At 46.1% G+C, this 17,680-nt stretch overlaps 1 protein-coding gene across 12 annotated transcripts in view; it reads right to left on the reverse strand.

The window, feature by feature from the left end:
* ATG7 (autophagy related 7) overlaps positions 1-9,554 on the reverse strand; it is a 259,273-nt gene extending 249,719 nt beyond the window's left edge. For 5 of the 12 annotated variants that reach the window (XM_088831925.1, XM_088831926.1, XM_088831928.1 and 2 more), the window contains exons 1-2: positions 9,492-9,545; positions 4,625-4,695 (exon numbers count right to left, since the gene is read on the reverse strand). The gene's annotated coding sequence lies outside the window, so the exon portion shown is untranslated. Of the gene's footprint in view, positions 1-4,624; positions 4,696-8,772; positions 9,085-9,449 lie in introns of those variants that run through there. The other 7 variants (XM_055413573.2, XM_088831919.1, XM_088831920.1 and 4 more) reach the window with 7 other exon arrangements.
* Between the last annotated feature and the right edge of the window lie 8,126 nt (positions 9,555-17,680).

A 17,680-nucleotide genomic window follows, 5' to 3' on the forward strand; every position in this document is an offset into this window, starting at 1 on the left:
TGTTACCCACCCTGGGCTGCGCCGCCACTGAGAGGTGGGGCCGGAACGCCCGGCGTCAGTCGATCTGACTGAGGACCCAGCTCCCAGCTACCTTAGCTTTCAGCATCCTTTCTCGGAACCATTAAAAAAAAACAACAAAAACACCCCTGCCTCCCCAAAGCAAACAAAACCCCAAGAACACACAGGTGGAAAATCCTAGTGGGTGCTGTCTCCACAGCCAGGCTGGCCTGTTTCACTACTCTCCCCACCGAGGGCCTGGTGCCCCTAAAGGCAGGTCTGCTTGTCTTCTTAACCTCTATGATTCTTGTCCTCCTCCACCAGTTTTACTCCCTCCTCCTCCAGAAATCCTATACTGGCTTGCTGTTTGCTGCGTCTAGTCCTCCCGGCATGCACCACAGGAGAAAGGGCGGGCAGACTCATTCCAGGAAAACGCCTCTGCTCCAGTCAACTTGATAAGCCGCAAAGCCAAAATACGTCCATCTTGAGCATCTTGAATAACCAAATGCCAGAACATCTATGGAAGTGATATTTCATTTTCAGTGCTTATTCAGAGGGACCCACGGTGCTCGCCGTCGAGGGGGCCACGGGGTAGCAGTGCTCACAGTGGCCGATGGAGAGGTGCAGGAGTGGGTGGAGCCAGCAGCAGCTCCGCAAGGCCTCCCGGAGCGGGCCACCTCGTGCAGGGACACGGGCAGAGCGCCTTTCAGACGGGCGCCGAGGCAGGTCGGCAGGCGAGTTAGCCGAGCACCAAGCAGCTTGGTTTCTGCAGCGTTGGGTGGAGGTGAGGAGGGGCAGGCCCCCAGGGTGGCACTGGAGAAGCCAGGAGGCAGCAGCAAGGGGCCAGGAGAAGGCGTGGAGGAGCCCACCAGGGGCGTGGCTGTGTGCCTGCCGAGGACGCGGAGTCCTGCGGCTGCCGCGTGCTTTCCCATGTGTGATGAGCCTGGGTGCATACCAAAGGCACTACGTCCTGGCTTAGTGATGCTCCCCTCTGTGTGCGAGCGGTCTGTGGAGACCGCATTCCCTGATTCCTCAAGAAGGACTGGCGCCACAGATGGCTCACGTGGCCTAGGATTCCAGCCTCGTCATCTGCTTCACCCTCAGCACATTTCTCCTGCCCTCTGAGAGATTCTACCCCAAATCTCAGTCACCCTAGAAACAAAATGCCTTATTGGCACCTTCCAAGGATCAAAACAACAACAGGTTTAGAAGATCATCTAGTCCAAGGTTGGCCAACTATGGCCCGTGGGGCACACCCAGCCCAAGGCCTCTCTTTGTGCAGTCCGTGAGCTAAAAATTTTTTTACGTTTTTCAAGAGTTGTGAAAAAAGAAGAAAATAGGACAGAAACTATTTCAGCCTGCAGGTTGGCTCTGTTAAGAAAAAGCTTGCCAACCCGTGTTCTTGTCTGACCACCTCTGTGCAAAATGACTTGGCAAATGATTGCCTGATGCGTGCTCGAGTACTTCCACTAATGGAAAATGCATCATCTTTCTGGTCAGCCTGCTTCCTGTTTGTACAAGTCAGGTTACCACTGTTAAACCCTGCCCAAATCTTGCCTCCTGATTGTTGTTCAGTTGCTCAGTCGTATCCGACTCTGTGACCCCATGGACTGCAAAATGCCAGGCTTCCCTGTCCTTAACTATCTTCCAGAGTTTGCTCAGACTCATGTCCATTGAGTCAGTGATGCCATCCAACCATCTTGCCTTCTGCTGCCCACTTCTCCTGCCCTCAGTCTTTCCCAGCATCAGGGTTTTTTCCAGTGAGTTGGTTCTCCACATCAGGTGGCCAAAGTACTGGAGCTTCAGCTTCAGCATCAGTCCTTCCAATGACTATTCAGGGTTGATTTCCTTTAGGGTTGACTCGTTTGATCTTGCTAGTCCAAGGGACTCTCAAGATTCTTCTCCAACAACACTGTTCAAAAGCATCAATTCTTCAGTGCTCAGCCTTCTTTATAGTCCAACTCTCACATCCATACATGACTACTGGAAAAACCACAGCCTTGACTAGATGGACCACTGATGGCAAAATAATGTCTCTGCTTTTTAATATGCTATCTAGCTCGGTCATCTTTTTTGGGGTGTTAGTTCTAAAAGGTCTTGTAGGTCTTCATAGAATGAAGCAGGGCAAAGGCTAATGGAGTTTTGCCAAGAGAACGCACTAGTCGTAGCAAACACCCTCTTCCAACAACACAAGAGAAGACTCTACACAAGGACATCACCAGACGGTCAACACCGAAATCAGATTGATTATATTCTTTGCAGCCAAAGATGGAGAAGCTCTATACAGTCAGCACAAATAAGACCGGGAGCTGACTGTGGCTCAGATCATGAGCTCCTTATTGCAAAATTCAGACTTAAATTGAAGAAAGTGGAGAAAACCACTGGACCATTCAGGTAAGACCTAAATTAAATCCCTTATGATTATACAGTGGAAATGACGAACAGATTCAAGGGATTAGATCAGATAGACAGTGCCTGAAGAACTGTGGACGGAGGTTTCTGACACAGTACAGGAGGCAGGGATCAAGACCATCCCCAAGAAAAAGAAATGGAAAATTGCTGTCTGAGGAGGGCTTACAAATAGCTGAGAAGAGAAGCTAAAGGCAAAGGAGAAGTGGAAAGATACACTCATTTGAATGCAGAGTTCCAAACTAGCAAGGAGAGATAAGAAAGCCTTCCTCAGTGATCAGTGCAAAGAATTAGAGGAAAACAATAGAGTGGGAAAGACTAAAGATCTCTTCAAGAAAATCTGAGATACCAAGGGAACATTTCATGCAAAGATGGGCTCAATAAAGGACAGAAATGGTATGGACCTAACAGAATCAGAAGATATTAAGAAGAGGTGGCCAGAATACACAGAAGAACTATTCAAAAAAGATCTTACTGACCCAGATAACCACAATGGTGTGATCACTCACCTAGGACCAGACATCCTGGAATGTGAAGTCAGGTGGGCCTTAGGAAGCATCACTACGAACAAAGATAGTGAAGGTGATGGAATTCCAGTTGAGCTATTTCAAATCCTAAAAGATGATTCTGTGAAAATGCTGCACTCAATATGCCAGCAAATTTGGAAAACTCAGCAGTGACCGCAGGACTGGAAAAGGTCAGTTTTCATTCCAATCCCAAAGAAAGGCAATGCCAAAGAATGTTCAAACTACCACACAGTTGCACTCATCTCACACACTAACAAAGTGATGCTCAAAATTCTCCAGGCCAGGCTTCAACAGTACATGAACCATGAACTTCCAGATGTTTAAGCTGGATTTAGAAAAGGCAGAGGAATGAGAAATCAGATTGCCAACATCCATTGGACATTCAAAAAAGCAAGAGAGTTCCAGAAAAACACCTACTTTTGCTTTATTGACTATGCCCAAGCCTGTGACTGTGTAGATCACAACAGACTGGAAAATTCTTAAAGAGATGGGAATACCAGACAACCTTATCTGCCTTCTGAGAAATAAGTATGCAGGTCAGGAAGCAACAGTTAGAAGTGGACATGGAACAACGGACTGGTTCCAAATCGGAAAGGGAGTACATCAAGGCTGTATATTATCACCCTGCCTATTTAACTTATATTCAGAGTATATCATGCAAAACACCAGGCTGGATGAAGCACAAGCTGGAATCAAGATTGCTGGGAGAATATCAATAACCTCAGATACCCAGATGACACCACCCTTACGGCAGAATGCAAAGAACTAAAGAGCCTCTTGATGAAAGTAAAAGAGAAGAGTGAATAAGTTGTCTTAAAACTCAACATTCAGAAAACTAAAATCATGGCATCTGGTCCCATCACTTCATGGGAAACAGATGGGGAAAAAATGTAAACAGTGAGAGACTATTTTGGGGGGCTCCAAAATCACTGCAGATGGTGACTGCAGCCATGAAATTAAAAGACACTTGCTCCTTGGAAGAAAAGCTACGACCAACCTATACAGCATATTATAAAGCAGAGACATTACTTTGCCAACAAAGGTTCATCTAGTCAAAGCTATGGTTTTTCCAGTAGGCATGTATGGATGTGAGCTTGGGACCATAAAGGAAGCTGAACACCAAAGAACTGATGTTTTTGAACTGTGGTGTTGGAGAAGACTCTTGAGAATCCCTTCCCTGGGTGGCAAGGAGATCCAACTAGTCTATATTCTAAAGGAAATTAGTCCTGAATAACCCTAACCCTAACTCCAATACTTTGGCCACCAGATGCGACAAATTGACTCACTGGAAAAGATCCTGATGCTGGTAAAGACTGAAGGCAGGAGAAGGGGACGACAGAGGATGAGATGGTTGGGTGGCATCACTGACTCGATGGACATGAGCTTGAGTAAGCTCCGGGAGTTGGTGATGAACAGGGAAGCCTGGCACACTGCAGTCCATGGGGTCACAGTCGGATACAACTGAGCGACTAAACTGAACTGAACCTTGCTACAGCAAGGAAACTCCCTGGTTACTCAGATGGTAAAAAATCTGCATGCAATGCAGAAGACCAACTTTTGATTCTTATAACCACGTCTTACCAGTGACTTAGATAATAATACAGGCTTGCTTATTAATTCTACACTGGGGCTTCTCTGTGGGCCAGTGGTTAAGAATCTGCCTGCCAGTTCCAGGGACATGGGTTTGATACCTGGTCTGAGCAGGTTCCACACGCCACGGGACAACCAAGTCCATGTGCCACAGATATTGAGCCGGCATGCTCTGCAATAAGAGAAGCACAGTAAGAAGCCGGAAAACTGCAACTAGGGAGTGGGCCCCACTCGGGGCAACCAGAAAAATCCTGTGAACAGAAACCAAGATCCACTCCAACCAAAAAAAATTCTAAACATGACTGGAATAGGAAGAGGCAATGACGCATAACAGAAATTTAGAGTAAGATTCTGACCACCTGGAATGACAGGCCTGTTTATTAAGATTACAGTTTTCAACTTGTTAAATGGCAGAAAGTGAAGAGGAACTAAAGAGCGTCTTGATGAGGGTGAAGGAGGAAAGTGAAAGAGTGGCTTAAGACTAAATATTAAAAAAACTACGATCATGGCATCCGCCCCCATTACTGCATGGCAAACAGAAAGGGAAGAGGTGGAAGTAGTGACAGATTTCCTCTTGGGCTCCAAAATCACTGCAGATGATGGCTGCAGCCATGAAATCAGAGGATGACTGTTTCTTGGCAGGAAAGCGATGGCAAACCTAGACAGTGTGTTGAAAAGCAGAGACATTATTCTGCCGACAAACGTCTATATAGTCATCGCTACAGTCTTCTCAGTGGTCACCTGTGGTCATGAGAGCTGGACCATAAAGAAGGCAGAATGCCAAAGAACTGATGCCTTCGAACTGTGGTGCTGGAGAAGACTCCTGAAAGTCCCTCAGAGAGCAAGAACATCAATTCAGTCAATCTTAAGGGAGATCAACCCTGAATATTCACTGAAAGGACTGATGCTGAAGCTGAAGCTCCAGTAGTTTGGTCATCTGATGCAAAGAGATGGCTCATTGGCAAAGTATCTGATGCTGGAAAAGACTGAGGGCAGAAGGAGAAAAGGGTGTCAGAGGATGAGATGGCTGGACAGCATCACTGATGCAATGAACATGAACTTGGGCAAACTCCAGGAGATGGTGAGGGACAGGGAGGCCTGGTGTGCTAGTCCATGGGGTCACAAACAGTCGGACACAATTGGGCGAATGAACAACGAAATTTTCACAGAGGTAAATCTAGGGTCTTAAGTCTCAGTCCACAAAAACACCTGGACAACCATGCAATCTGATACAATGCAGACAGATATATGGTAGACAGAAGGGTGTAGCTTCGTGAGCCAGAGAGACCCAAGTTCAAATCCCACCTTTGAAACTTCCAGCCACACAACCTTGGGCAAGTCATGTATCTTCTCTGAGCCTACTTCCTCGTCTGTAAGATGGGAAACCATCTGCAGTGCAGAATTATTGAGAGGATTCAAATAGAAAATGCATGAATCTGGCACATAGGAGGCACGCAAAAAGAACATACCATCAATAAAACACACACCCAAAACATGGGGTTTCCATTTCATCGTTCCTCCGATAGACACTGATTTGATGTACCAGCTGCTGCTTGCGTACTCACTTCAGTCGTGTCCAACTCTTTGCAACCCCATGGACTGTAGCCTGCCAGGCTCCTCTGTCCATGGGATTCTCCAGGCAAGATTGCTGGAGTGGGTTGCCATTTCCTTATCCAGGGGATCTTCCCGATCCAGGGATAGAACCCAGGTCTCCCACGTTGCAGGCAGACTTTACCATCTGAGCCACCAGGAAGTCCTGATGTACCAGACCCTGTGCTGAATTTCAGGACTCAATGGCAAAAAGCCATGGTCCCTGAGTTGAAGGAGCTAACAGTCTCAAGGGTAAGACAGATCAGGAATGACAATACAGCAGGTTACTGGTAAAACAAGCACAGCTGTCTGGTGTAAGCATTTGCACCAGATGTAATGGGAGGAGGAGGGAGGGACAGCTAAACTAGCCTAAAGAGGCAGGGGTGTTTCCCACAGAAACCCTCAAGTCTAGGCTTTTAAGAGAACCGGCAGTGGATTCTCAACAAGGGCACCACTTGACATGCTGGGAGGGACAATTCTTCTTCATTTGGCGCTGGCCCCACACATTGTCTTTTCTTACTGTTTGAGGTTCTAGAGGCAAGAATACTGGAGTAGGTTTCCATGAGTGCAGCCATGAAATTAAAAGACACCTGCTCCTTGGAGGAAAGCTATGACAAACCTAGACAGCATATTAAAAGACACAGACATCACTTTGCTGACAAAGGTCCATGCAGCCAAAGCTATGGTTTTTCCAGTAGTCATGTACGGATGTGAGAGTTGGACCATAAAGAAGGCTGAGTGCTGAAGAATTGATGCTTCTAAACTGTGGTGTTGGAGAAGACTCTTGAGAGTCCCCTGGACTACAAGGAGATCAAACCAGTCAATCCTAAAGGAAATCAGTCCTGAATATTCACTGGAATGACTGATGCTGAAACTCCAATACTTTGGCCACCTGATGTAAAGAACTGACTCATTGGAAAAGACACTGATGCTGGGAAAGACAGAAGGCAGGAGAAGGGGATGACAGAGGGTGAGATGGTTGGATGGTATCACCGACTCAATGGACATGCGTTTGAGCAAGCTCCAGGAGTTGATGATGGACAGGAAAACCTGGCATGCTACAGTCCATGGGGTCACAAAGAGGCGGACACAACTGAGCAACTGAACTGAACACACTGTGGGGCATTACTTACACTAGAAAAAGCAGGGAGGATTGGGAGAAAGAGAGGAGGAAGGCATCAGAGAATCTTTTTTCCATGAGCAAAAGTGGAAGACAGAGGTCATTCTGACTTCCAAATAAAATCTCTAAGGTCAAGGGTACTGATCAAACAACTTATCATTTTTATTTCCACGTAGAGGGTTCATTCTCCATCCTCGACCCCCAAAATCCTGACTCCCCCAGCATCATCCAACCAGTTGCCAGTTCAGCGAATCTCACTTCCTTGTCTCTGGAATCCACCCACCCCTCTCCACCCCAACAGGTGCTGCCTTGGTTCAGGCCCCCTCCTCTGCCACCTGGACGACAGCAACAGTGCCCTGACCGGTCCACCTGCAGGTCCTTCCTGCCCACTCTAATCAGCACATCACTGCCTGGCTAATTTAAGAGATGAAACCATGGCACAACGCTGCTTAAAATTCCTCAGGGCTCTACTCTTCACACCCACATTTCCAAATAAAGCGACTGAACTAAACTGAACATGTCTTAACATGGCAACAGTAACTGCAACAGTTTACTGTTTACTATCCACTAGTGCCAAGTGGCAGAGAAGGCGATGGCATCCCACTCCAGTACGCTTGCCTGGGAAATCCCATGGATGGAGGAGCCTGGTGGGCTGCTGTCCATGGGGTCACAAAGAGTCAGACATGACTGAGCGACTTCACTTTCACTTTTCATTTTCATGCATTGGAGAAGAAATGGCAACCCACTCCAGTGTTCTTGCCTGGAGAATCCCAGGGACGGCAGAGCCTGGTGGGCTGCCGTCTATGGGGTCGCACAGAGTCGGTCACAACTGAAGTGACTGAGCAGCAGCAGTAGCCGTGCCAAGTGGCTAACATCCTCTAATTCACTTTTCACAGCAACTCTAGAAGGTGGGTTAATGTCTGCCCTTTGTTTTTTTCCTGTTTTTTGTTTGTTTTTTTGGCGGGGGGGGGGGGATGTTTGGCTACATCATGCAGCTTGTAGGATCCCAGTTCCCTGACCAGAGATTGAACCCTGGGCCAGGGCAGTGAAAGCCCAGAATCCTAACCATCAGGGAACTCCCTATTTGCTCCTTTTACAGATGAGGAATCTGAAGCTAGGAAAGGGACTGACCAGCCCAAGCTCACGAACTAGCTCAGTGGCCAAGCCAGCCATGGCACACAAGTACCTCAGCTTCCAAAGGCTGTGCTCCTCATGCTGTCGCCCACACAATCCTTCATGATCTGCTTTTCCAGAGTTGCCTCTTCCACAACTGGGCATTCCAGCTTGAGTGAACTACTTGCAGGTCACTCACTGGATAGCCTTCTGTTCGTGCCACTCCCAATGTCTGGGATATCGTCCCACCTCCCTGCCCTCTTCACCTGACTAATCCTGCTCATCCTTTAGGACCGAAGCCTACTGATGCCTCAGCCTGACCTGCGAGCACCCTAAGTCCTCCAGCAAACCCCTACAACAGTTTCATACTGTAGTGCTATCTCCTTGACTAAAAAAAAAAAATGACTCGAGGAAAAGGATGTGTACCTTAGTCACTTTGGTATCCCCAGCTTGCAGGGCACTACTAGGTGGGCGGCAGCAGCTCGATTGGTATTTAGACTTATTCTCTACCATGAGAAAGATCCTCTGGAGAAGGAAATGGCAACCCACTCCAGTATTCTTGCCTGGATAATCCCATGGACAGAGGAGCCTGGTGGGCTACAGTCCACGGGGTCGCAAAGAGTCGGACACGACTGAGCGACTTCACTTCACTTCTACCATGAGAAACTGGCTGGAACAGAAAAAGGACCTTGCGGTTGCATGTGAGCCCAGTACTCAGCTCCTTAAAAGCGTTTCAAAATCATGTCACATGAAGGGAGGAGAGGAGTTGGCCAGAAAAGACGCGCCAGTCACAGCAAAACCGGGCAAAGCCAGGAGAGAGAGACCAGGCGTCCTGTCCCCCGTGTGCCCAGACAAGATGTTCAGAGCACTCGCTGCCAGAGGACAGGCGGGAATTACTTAATTATCAAGAGCTTCCTAGTCAGAAGACCCGGGGCTGAACCAGCCTGAGGGGGACGTGACCGCAGACAGAAGGCGAGAGCCAGAGTCGGTGTGTCTCCCTAGAGGAGGGAGGCCCGCCTCTTGAGGGAGGCTCCTCAGACCCGCCGTGACCCTCGCCCTCACCGCCGAGCTCACCCCCAAGTCCCAGGGCTACAGAAACCGACCTCGCAGGACCCCCGTCCTCCTCAACGGCGCGGCTCACTTACCGCCGCCCAACTTCCGGCAACCGCGGCGCTGTCCGCGGCGCGCGTCCCGATGACGCACGTAGCCCCGCCCCCACCGACGGGTTGGGGGAGTGCGCGCATGCGCACACGACCCGCTGGTCGGCCCGGTGAAGGAGCCCCTAGCACCCGGCGGAGTGGGCGGGATTTGCGCCCTGGGGAAGGCGGGTCATCAGAGGCTGGTCACGCCCCCTTGGGAGAGCCGGGGAACATCCTCTCTCTTTATCAGAGGCGGCAATGTGTATATATGGCCCTCAGGCTGTTATAAGTGTCCTCCTCCCCTCTAGTGATTTGAGTGAAGTCGCTCAGTCGTGTCCGATTCTTTGCGACCCCGTGGACTGTAGCCCACCAGGCTCCTCTGTCCATGGGATTCTCCAGGCAAGAATACTGGAGTGGGTTGCCCTTTCCTTCTCCACGGGATCTTCGCGACCTAGGGATCGAACCCAGGTCTCCTGCATTGCAGGCAGACGCTTCAACCTGCCACCAGGGAAGCCCTCTAGTGATTTGAGGATGACAGGAATTATCACTTCCATTTTCCAGGCAGCATTTCATTTTGTATCACAGGGACCCTTGGGGAGGCACATTTGGAGAGACAGGCCCTTTTTAATGCATTAAGTGAAGTGAAAGTCGCTCAGCTTGTACCCCTTTGGGATCCCCCCATGGACTATACAATCCATGGAATTGTCCAGGCCAGAATAATGGAGTGGGTAGCCTTTACCGTCTCCAGGGGATCTTCCCAACCCAGGGATCCAACCCAGGTCTCCCACGTTGCAGGCGGAGTCTCTACCAGCTGAGCCACAAGGGAAACCCAAGAATCCTGGAGTGGGTAGCCTGTCCCTTCTCCAGCGGATCTTCCCGACCCGGGAATCAAATCGGGGTCTCCTGCATTGCAGGTGGATTCTTTACCAACTGAGCTATCAGGAAAGCCATTTAGGGCCCGATGAAAGTCAACAGTGACCAACCTTGTCTTTCTAAACCAGGTATTATTCTCACAGCTTCCTGGTATCAATGGGATAAAGTTGTTCTTTCCAAATTGTTTATTGAGCGTATACTATGTTCCAAGCATTGGACAGTGTTAAAGACACAACAGTGAGTGTAAACTTAATCTGACATATAAGGCCAGGACTCTAATGTAATGCTGTAGACTATTATTTATTGATTAGCTATCATTATTTCCACGGTTGCCCATCTCTAATCATCATAAAGGTCCTACAAGGTAAAAATTATATCATCCCCATTTTACACATGAAAGAACAGAGGATAGGAAAAGTTTTGATTTTTTGAAGGTTAAAGGGCTTTGGGGCTATGATTCTAATGGAAACATATTTGACTGCCAAATAAGAAAATGAATCCAGACGTATTAATGTGCTCAGTCACTCAGTCATGTCTGACTCTTTCCGACGCTATGGACTGTAGCCTGCCAGGCTCCTCTGTCCATGGGATTCTCCAGGCAAGAATACTGGAGTAAGTTGCATTTTCTTCTCCAAGACTTATTAAGGAGATGCTTTATTCAGAAGGTTTATTGCAGAGGGTGGGGTAGGGCAGTGGGGGACTATAGCAGTGGGGAGATGACTCCAACCAAAAGCTCTGCGGGTGTCACATCCAGTTCAGTCGCTCAGTCGTGTCTGACTCTGTGACCCCATGGACTGCAGCACGCCAGGCTTCCCTGTCCATTACCAGCTCCCAGAGCTTGCTCAAACCCATGTCCATCGAGTCAGTGATACCATCCAACCATCTCATCCTCTGTCGTCCCCTTCTCCTCCTGCCTTCAATCATTCCAGCATCAGGGTCTTTTCCAATGAGTCAGTTCTTTGCCTCAGATGACCAAAGTATTAGAGCTTCAGCTTCAGCATCAGTCCTTCCAAAGGATATTTTGGACTGATTTCCTTGAGGATTGACTGGGTTGATCTCCTTGAAGTACAAGGGATGCTCCAGTCTTCTCCAACACCACAGTTTAAAAGCATCAATTCTTCAGTGCTTAACTTTCTGTATGGTCCAACTCTCACATCCACACATGACTACTGGAAAAACCATAGTTTTGACTATACAAACCTTTGTCAGTAAAGTGGTGTCTCTGCTTTTTAATATGCTGTCTAGGTTGGTCATAGTTTTTCTTCCAAGGAGCAAGCATCTTTTAATTTCATGGCTGCAGTCACCATCTGCAGCGATTTTGGAGCCCAAGAAAATAAAGTCTCTCATTGTTTCTACTGTTTTCCCATCTATTTCCCATGAAGTGATGGGACCAGATGCCATGATCTTCATTTTTTGAATGTTGAGTTTTAAACCAGCATTTTCACTCTTCTCTTTCACTTTCATCAAGAGCTCCTCTTCACTTTCTGCCATAAGGGTGGTGCCATCTGTATATCTGAGGTTATTGATATTTCTCCCAGCAATCTTGATTCCAGCTTGTGCTTCATCCAATCCAGCATTTCTCATGATGGACTCTGCATTTACGTTAAATAAGCAGGGTGACAATATACATCCTTGACATACTCCTTTCTCAATTTGTAACCAGTCCATTGTTCCATGTCTAGTTCTAACTCTTGCTTCTTGATCTGTATACAGATTTCTCAGGAGGCAGATAAGGTGGTCTGGTAGTCCCATCTCTTTAAGAATTTTCCACAGTTTGTTGTGATCCACACAGTCAAAGGCTTTATCATAGTCAATGAAGCAGAAGTAGCTATTTTTCTGGAATTCTCTTGGTTTTTCTATAACTCAACGGATGTTGGTAATTTGATCTCTGATTTCTCTGTCTTCCCTAAATCCAGCTTGAATATCTGGAAGTTCTTGGTTCATGTACTGTTGAAGCCTCACTTGGAGAATTTTGAGCATTACTTTGCTAGCATGTGAGATGAGTGCAATTGTGCGGTAGTTTGAACATTCTTTGGCATTGCCTTTCTTTGGGAATGGAATGAAAACTGATTTTCCAGTCCTGTGGCCACTGCTGAGTTTTCCAACTTTGCTGGCATATTGAGTGCAACACTTTCACAGCAACAACTTTTAGGATTTGAAATAGCTCAACTGGAATTCCATTACCTCCACTAGCTTTGTTCATAGTGATGCTTTCTAAGGCCCACTTGACTTCACATTCCAGGATGTCTGGCTCTAGGAGAGTGATCACACCATCATGGTTATCTGGGTCATGAAGATCTTTTTTGAATAGTTCCTCTGTGTATTCTTGCCACCTCTTCTTAATGTCTTCTACTTCTGTAAGGTCCATACTATTTCTGTCCTTTATTGTGACCATCTTTGCATGAAATATTCCTTTGGTATCTCTAATTTTCTTGAAGAGATCTCTAGTCTTTCCCATTCTGTTGTTTTCCTCTATTTCTTTGCACTGATCACTTAGGAAGGCTTTCTTATCTCTCCTTGCTGTTCTTTGGAACTCTGCATTCAGATGGGTATATCTTTCCTTTTCTCCTTTGCTTTTCGTTTCTCTTCTTTTCTTAGCTATTTGTAAGCCCTCCTCAAACAACCATTTTGCCTTTCTGCATTTCTTTTTCTTGGGTATGGTTTTGATGATTACCTCCGTATAATGTTACAAACCTCCATCCAGAGTTCTTCAGGCACTCTAGCCATCAGATCTAATCCCTTGAATCTACTTGTCACTTCCACTGTAGAATTGTAAGGGATTTGATTCAGGTCATACCTGAATGGTCTAGTGGTTTTCCCTACTTTCTTCAGTTTAAGTCTGAATTTGGCAATAAGGAGTTCATGATCTGAGCCACAGTCAGCTCCTGGTCTTGTTTTTGCTAACTGTATATAGCTTCTTCATCTTCAGCTGCAAAGAATATTATCAGTCTGATTTTGGTATTGACCATCTGGTGATGTCCCTGTGTAGAGTCGTCTCTTGTGTTGTGGGAAGAGGGTGTTTGCTATGACCAGTGCATTCACTTGACAAAATTCTGTTAGCTTTTGCCCTGCTTCATTTTGTACTCCAAGGCCAAACTTGCCTGTTACTCCACGTATCTCTTGACTTCCAGTTTTGCATTACAGTCCCTTGTGATGAAAAGGACATCTTTTTTTGGTGTTAATTCTAGAAGGTCTTGTAGGTCTTCATAGAACCATTCAACTTCAGATTCTTAAGCATTACTGGTTGGGGCATAGATACTGAATGGTTTGCCTTGGAAAGGAACAGAGATCATTCTGTCATTTTTGAGATTGCACCCAAGTACTGCATTTTGGACTCTTTTGTTGACTATGAGGGCTACTCCATTTCTTCTAAGGGATTCTTGTCCACAGTAGTAGATACAGTGGTCATCTGAGTTAAATTTATGCATTCCAGTCCATTTTAGTTAGCTGATTCCTAGAATGTCGATGTTCACTCTTGCCGTCTACTGTTTGAACCCTTCCAATTTGCCTTGATTCATGGACCTAGCATTCCAGATTCTTATGCAATATTGTTTATAGCATCGAACTTTACTTTCATCACTAGTCACCTCCACAACTTGGAATTGTTTTCACTTTTGCTTCGTCTCTTCATTCTTTCTGGAGTTATTTCTCCACTGATCTCCAGTAGCATATTGGGCACCTACCAACCTGCGGAGTTCATCTTTCAGTGTCCTATCTTTTTGCCTTTTCATACTGTTCATGGGGTTCTCAAGTCAAGAATACTGAAGTGGTTTGCCATTTCCTTCTCCAGTGGACCACATTCTGTCAGACCTCTCCATGGAATCCCCATGGAAAAGAAATGTAGAAAGGCAAAATGGCTGTCTGAGGAGGCCTTACAAATAGCTGTGAAAAGAAGAGAAGAGAAAAGCAAAGGAGAAAAAGAAAGATATACCCATCTGAATGCAGAGTTCCAAAGAATAGCAAGGAGAGATAAGAAAGCCTTCCTCAGCAGTCAATGCAAAGAAATAGAGGAAAACAACAGAATGGGAAAGACTAGAGATTGCTTCAAGAAAATTAGAGATACCAAGGGAACATTTCGTGCAAAGATGAGCTTGAGAAAGGATAGAAATGGTATGGACTTAACAGAAGCAGAATATATTAAGAAGAGGTGGCAAGAATACACAGGAGAACTGTTCAAAAAAGATCTTCACGACCAAGATAATCATGATGGTGTGATCACTGACCTAGAGCCAGACATCCTGGAATGTGAAGTCAAGTGGGCCTTAGAAAGCATCACTACGAACAAAGCTAGTGGAGGTAATGGAATTCCAGCTGAGCTATTTCAAATCCTGAAAGACGATGCTGTGAAAGTGCTGCACTCAATATGCCAGCAAATTTGGAAAACTCAGCAGTGGCCACAGGACTGGAAAAGGTCAGTTTTCATTCCAATCCCAAAGAAAGGCAATGCCAAAGAATGCTCAAACTACCGCACAGTTGCACTTATCTCACATGCTAGTAAAGTCATGCTCAAAATTCTCCAAGCCAGGCTTCAGCAATATGTGAACCGTGAACTTCCAGATGTTCAAGTTGGTTTTAGAAAAGGCAGAGGAACCAGAGATCAAATTGCCAATATCTGCTGGATCATGAAAAAAGCAAGACAGTTCCAGGAAAACATCTATTTCTGCTTCATTGACTATGCCAAAGCCTTTGACTGTGTGGATCACAATAAACTGTGGAATATTCTGAAAGAGATGGGAATCCCAGACCACCTGACCTGCCTCTTGAGAAACCTTTGTGCAGGTCAGGAAGCAACAGTCAGAACTGGACATGAAATGATCTTAAAGGAACGACAACAACGAAACCCCTGCAGGAACACCTTGAGTGTTATCAAGCAAGAGAAGTAATGATAAGCAAAAACAATCCCTGTTGCAAAGACTCCCAGATCTGTTTCAATGGTAAATACTAGCCTGAAGCACTTTTCTGAGCTGCTTTGCAGAATTTAATTTGCACCCCCCATCCCCCACAGCCCTAGGAGCTCAGCCACCAGATCAGTTGCAACCTGAAGGGTGATGTTGTTGACCTTTTCTGATTCTTGTGACTTCAATCAACACCCAAGGTCCTTCATGAATATGCAAACAACCTTAGCTTCAATCTTCCCCACTTTTGCTGTTGGGGAGACACTGCCTTGGGAAAGATCTCTGGTGTTCTCCTTACAACAAGGAATAAATACTTATTCTGCAAAGACTAAATCCTTCCTTCTCCTGCTCTTGGGTTTGGCTGTGTCTTTTGGCTCAAACCCAGCCTTTGCAGTAACATTAACTTAGCAACGTCGAAAATTTATGGCAATTTCTACTGGATGGAATGGCTTTGTAAGCTTTTATAGATTTATATGATGATGTAATTGATGGTTTTCATATTGTGTTCAGACTACAAAGAAACCTGAGCGCCAAAGAATTGATGTTTTTGAACTGTGGTGCTGGAGAAGACTCTTGAGAATCCCTCAAACTGCAAGCAGATCCAACCAGTCCATCCTAAAGGAAATCAGTCCTGAATATTCATTGGAAGGACTGATGCTGAAGCTGAAACTCCAATATTTTGGCCACCTGATGCGAAGAACTTACTCATTGGAAAAGACCCTGATGCTGAGAAAGATTGAAGGTGGGAGGAGAAGGGGACGACAGAGGATGAGATGGTTGGGTGGCATCACCGACTCGATGGACATGAGTTTGAGTAAGCTCTGGGAGTTGGTGATGGACCGGGAAGCCTGGCATGCTGCAGTCCGTGGGGTCGCAAAGAGTCGGCTACAACTGAGAGACTGAACTGAATTGAACCGAAGGATGAAAGTAAATGCTAAGGATCGGTTTATTCTTCCTTCGAATATATTTAAGCTATGAACACATTAGTGAAAAATATATTCTTTTATCCCCTCCCCTTTTAGTATAAAATAAGCCTGAATTCTAACTCAGGGAAGACAATTCTTTGGGACACTAGTCCACCTTCTTTTTGGTCCATTGGCTTTCAAAGTAAAGTCAGTATTCTTTGCTCCAACAACTCATCTCTTGATTTGCTGGCCTGTCATGCAGGATCAGTAGGAGTGTGGACTCAGTAACACCCCCACCTCCCCTTGTTTCCTCTTGTTTTCCCCTCTTCACCTGCAGTCTCTTCACCTCTATTGCTCCCGTCTCTGCCCCTAGGCCTATCCCTGCAATAGCAGTGATCTGGGGACAAAGCATATTGAACCTTCCTCAACACGCAGCAGTGAGGAAAAACAAACATCTGTTACTTTAACACAACACCTTGCAGAAAACTGCTCTTAAAAAGCTCATCCAACATGCATTGTTGTAAACCTTGTAAATTGTTAAAAAGAAGCCAGTATTTGGTAAGCTTCGCACACTGGTCCGTGGAGGAACTGACTTCAAGCTCATCAGCTTTAAGTCCATAAAGAGAAACCCCAGGGGGCAGCTTCTTTTTAATCTAAAATGCATAATCAAGTTTTCATCTATAATCAAGTTCTCTAACAGCCTTTTCCAAGAAGGCGTTTATTTTTGTATTTGGAGCAGAGAGCCTGGTTTCAACTGGATTTTGTGTAAGCCATCAGCCACTAATTTCCTGAGTGGGCTAGGGCTGAGTTATGTCTGCACCCTCGTCCACTGCCTTTCATGAATTCAGCAGTTAATTCAATCATACAGAGACCTGGAGGAAGAACAGGTTGATACCGTGGAAAGGAAGCCCATTCCAGAATCAGGTCTTAGACTCGGTTCTTATTGACCCCTCTGTGCTATGGTTTGCCTATTTGTAAAACCACAGAAATCTGCCTCACAAGGTTGTTGTAAAAATTAGATAAAAGGGGTGAAGCACGAAGTATACGCTCAGTATGCTTTAAACTCCGAGTCCCCATGCGGTGCCATGTACTCTGTAAACACCATACACAATAATGCATGAAACCGTGTTTCTATGCTCTGGCAAATTATACTGACCATTTTCGTTCTTGTCAAATTCAAATCCAGATCTCGTCAGCCAAGGTCTTAGCTTGTAACCACTTGGCTTCACTAGTTGCTTCAACTGTTCATCAACATCAGTGATGGGCACTTGGCCATTTGCCTGTGTGGGGTGGTCTTTAGAAAGACTTAAAAGTGGCTCCTTGGTCTGGAGGGGACCCGGGAAGCAACTCTTCTGGTTTCTGACATGGGAACAGACCAGGATAACCCAAAGCAGGATAAAAGTCTCTTTGGTTCCCTCCAGTTTTGAGGGAGAAGAGCTTTGGAAGGTGCAAAGTAGAGAGTGAAGCTTGTTATAAAAAGTAAGTCCTTTTCTAAACACATTTACAGATATGACCAGAAACC

Source organism: Moschus berezovskii, chromosome 24, assembly GCF_049115385.1.
Source record: "Moschus berezovskii isolate FMDL1 chromosome 24, NW_MosBer_1.0, whole genome shotgun sequence".
Classification (NCBI taxonomy): Eukaryota; Metazoa; Chordata; class Mammalia; order Artiodactyla; family Moschidae; genus Moschus; species Moschus berezovskii.